The sequence below is a fragment of the Porites lutea genome, chromosome 7, assembly GCF_958299795.1.
Source record: "Porites lutea chromosome 7, jaPorLute2.1, whole genome shotgun sequence".
NCBI classification, from domain to species: domain Eukaryota; kingdom Metazoa; phylum Cnidaria; class Anthozoa; order Scleractinia; family Poritidae; genus Porites; species Porites lutea.
In genome coordinates, this window is record NC_133207.1 from 16,510,803 (window position 1) to 16,515,177 (window position 4,375).

Genomic DNA, 4,375 nt, shown 5'->3' on the forward strand with positions numbered 1-4,375 from the left:
AGACGATTCAACATGTAACATCCAACAATGCTGGGAGTTGTTGGGCAACAATGTTGCGTCCGTTTGGACACCCTGTTGTATGTTGTTGGATGTTGTTGCGCAAAGTTTGTAACCGGTCAAACTTTTCAGTCAACAACTCTCAACATTTCTTTTGTTCCGTGATCGCCGAAGCGTAGCGCAACAATGTTGGATCCATTTGCAAAGCTCTTCCAACATTGTTAGGGCCACGCACGCTCATTACGCGTGGATTACAAAGACGTATGGGTTGTATTCTTCCCACGATGCTCTGCAGGTCCCAAACTTTTTGGGAGTTGTTGCATCCGTTTGCACACCACTGTCAACGTAAAACACGCACGCAACAACTCCCATCATTGTTGGCGCAACAATGTTAGGAGTTGTGGCGCCCGTTTGCACGCGGCCTTAGGTCACTGATCAATCCAACATCATTAAGGAAGGATTCCTCTATCATGAGAATTAAAATAGCCAGCATTCTTTCTTTTTCTTGAAGGCGGCGAACAAAAAGCTCCGCAGAGTCATACGACGCGGTTTGCCTTTGTCTTTGTGCACTTGTGATTAAGTTATCGAAAGAAACAAAAAATTCCTCTCTATTAGGAAGACAAAACCGTGCACCTTGCATGTTTATCTTCTCGTCGCTAGAAATCCGCTATGTTGTCAATAATCATTTAGTCCCCAGGCTTTCTCTCCAAAGCCATTTGATCTCTTATTTCCGCTTCCTCATCTTAAAGTTGTAATCATTTTTTCCGCTTCCTCATCTTTTAGATGTAATCATTTCCACTTCCTCATCTTGGTTGGTTCGCGCTTTTAACCCTTTAAGCCCTAAGAGTGATCAGCATCAAATTTCTCCTTGTAATATCAATGCTTTGTAAAACAGAGTGGTCATGAGAATTACGGACATGATCACCCAAGATGAATGTGCCGGATATTTCATCAACTTCTCCCCACTACTTCTGTAGGAAATGAATAGGGGCAACAAATGAGAATTCAAATTAGGGACTAAAGGGTTAAGTTTCAACAAATATCTTTTGTGTTATCGAACATCTTTTTATACTTGTATCACGTTGGCTTCCTTGTCTTTTAGTTTTAACGAATATCTTTTTGTGTTATCGAACATCTTTTTATACTTGTATCACGTTGACTTCCTCGTCTTTTAGTTTTATCGCACTTCTTTTAGTTTTATCGAACATCTTTTCCTTGTACAACGTTGCATCGAACATTTTTATTGCACATAACATGGATGTATCTAGTATAACAGGGATGTATGTACACGACATTGATGTAATGATATTTCGATATTTTGTCCCTAAAAACGCGCCATAATAAACTACAAAGCTGGGGTCATTACAATGCACTTGCGCTTACCTTCCCGTTGCGTTTGACAGATTCCACCTCCTCAGCCTCTTTTGCTAATGATGTTGCCATCGATGATGCAGAATCCCATGATGGGGCTGATGATGCACAGCCCATACGGGATCTTCAGCTTTTGTTTAATTAAATAAAAAAAAAAAAACAGCTCGTTCGTTTTGATGCAGAAAATACGGTAAGCTTACTCAGAGTGCAATGCGTCATTAAATAGCGTAGGGCGCTAATTAAATGACGTCAGAGTGATTAATTTGCAACTTCCGTTTTTTTTTCCCGTTACCTTCCCGTTACGTTTGGTAGATTCCAGATTCTCAGGCTCTTTTGCTAATAATGTTATCGATGATGCACAACCTCACGATGAGGCTGATGATGCACAGCCCATATGGGATCTTCAGCTTTGGTTTAATTAATTAAAAAGAAACAGCTCGATTGTTTTGATGCAGAAAATACGGTAGGCGTAGTCAAGGTGCAACGAGTCATTAAATAACGTAGAGCGCGAATGACGTCAGAGTGACTAAAGGAAGGTTTTTCCACTTTCGAACGATTTGAACACTCAATGGGAACTCGGTGCTTGACTCACGATAAAACCGGGGAAACTAGACTCAATTGGCAACTCGCTTACTGGAAAGAGCCGTCAATCTCTTGAGGTCCGGGATCAAACCACTAACTGGTACAGCAAAGTCAAACTGAACTTTGGCTCCAATAGCGTTTATTCTTGTGTACGTAGCATAACTTAGCTTACAGATGTAATCGGCAATGTATAAATCGATGTTTAAATCGAAAAGTTACTTCAAAGCAACTTATTCATGTATGATTTGAACAACCACTGAAAACAAGACTCTATTAGAGTACAATAGTACAATAGATATCTAAACAGAAATCATTTAGAAGTGAATGAAAATCAAATAAAAGAGATAGTTATAGCTTGTTAGTGTTGCTATTTTAAAAAAGTAAAAGTACTGGAACAAAAGCTAACTAAGTTTGCTAGGTCTGCAAAACCGCAGCGTTTACGTGCAATATATTACAATATGAATGAAATTGCAAGGTGATCAAGTGTCTGCTCCAACAGGAAAAAAAGCGGATTAATTACTAGTTTCCTAGTTTTAAAGGTAAACAAATATATTTTGAATTTGCAAGTCAGCAAACTCAAGCATGTCAAGGCATGGCTCAATTTTTGGTCTCGAACCCCCGCGAAGATAAAGGCGTTTTTCTCCTAAGGCCATGCATTTTAATTCTAAAAGTTGCAAAAAACTTTCGAGAGACTTTCTTTCGAGGCGATGAATTAATCAGGGTTGAAGTGCTGGAGTCACGTGAAACGTGACGTCATAATGATATTCAGAAAGAAATTCAAAATGGGGTAGGAATGGCTAATTACAACTAAGTTTGAACCATGTGTTAATGTTTGTTTCACCGTTCGAATTTTTCCGTGGCCGGAACGGAGAGAATTTTTAATTCCTTAAAAAGATGTTAACAAGTGAAAAGTGTCACGTGACTTATTTTGCTTAATTACTAATTAGATAAAAACGTGTGTCAATACTGTATTTAATATATACTGTGTGGCATCTCGCCACCCCATTTTTAATTTTCTTTTCTTTCCTGGACTCGACCATAAGTGGCCACGTGATACGTTGCAGGAATATTAAGGTTACCGATTTTTCCGAGGTTGCCAAATTTTGGAAGGTTCCGATAAATTTTCACAAAGTTATGACCATTATAAGATGTTATGCAAATTAGCCTCAGGCCATACCTTAACTTGCTTGAGAAAACCTTTCATATTCCAAACTCAACTGTTGCCATTCAACCGACAGACTAATGAACGTTATTATATTGGCAAATACATATAGTTAAAATGCAATTAAAACGAAGGTGCTAATGTGAACCGATGTAGTGCATAATAAAACGTTATTATTATTATTAGCCATTATTCCGAAAACTAATTATTTTTTCTAAAAGTCAACAGTTGAAGTAAAACGTGTCCAGTTGAAAAAAGTAAGTGGCAAATAGTTTTGATAGCTGTAAATACTGTTGGCTTTTTCTAGAACTATTGCGTTAACGAACACTAAGTAATCAAACAAGTACATTAAAATGGCACGAGCTTTTTTGCGGAGCTAAAACCTCTTTATGCAAATTTAGTATAGATAGATAGATAGATAGATAGATAGATAGATAGATAGCCTTTATTTTGAAATGATAAGTATTAAAGGTAAATGAGTTGGTGGGTTCGTTTACACTAAACAAACTAAAAACTAAAATCTAATGATATTACAAATGTAAAGTTGTTGACATAAATTTAAGTATATACAAAGTCATTTTTTCTCAAATTACAAGTTGATGCAGACGTTATCTTGAAGCTAACTTCATTAAAATTAACTAGAGATCTAATTAGTTTAGCCTGAGGTCACGATTTGGGATGTTCCTTATCAGGGCACTACAATTATTGGTCACTGCGTTCCAAAGGACTGAGCCTCTAAACGCGATAGAGTCGTCTTTCATGTAATGCTTGTTGAAGCGTGGAACTATTACAGAAGCGCATTTCCGGGTTGAATAATTTGTGGCCCGCTTCTTTGAAATCAGATCGATTAATGTGACAGGTAACCTGTCGTGGAAAGCTTTATGAAAACGGATAAAAATAGCAGATTTATAATAAATAGAGAGGGTCAGCCACTGGGTCCGTTGTAGGACATCAGCAGATGCCATGTCTTTGAGCAGATTAAAAATAAGTCTCGCAGCCCTGCAATGAAACCTTTCCAGGGACCGAAATAAGTCGGAGTTGCAGCAAAAACCTCATAGTATAAGACCATAGGTCTCTGAAGGCAAAATGACCTTAAAATAGAGATCCTGACGAACGCCCCTAGGTAGAGATCTCGACTTCTTTAGTAATCCTAGATTTTTAGCAAATGATTTTTTGAGTTCCAGCATATGCGGAGTCCAGGTCAGTTTCTTCATCAACAGTCATTCCCAGTAATCGTGATTTAGATACCCATTTAATTGTAGA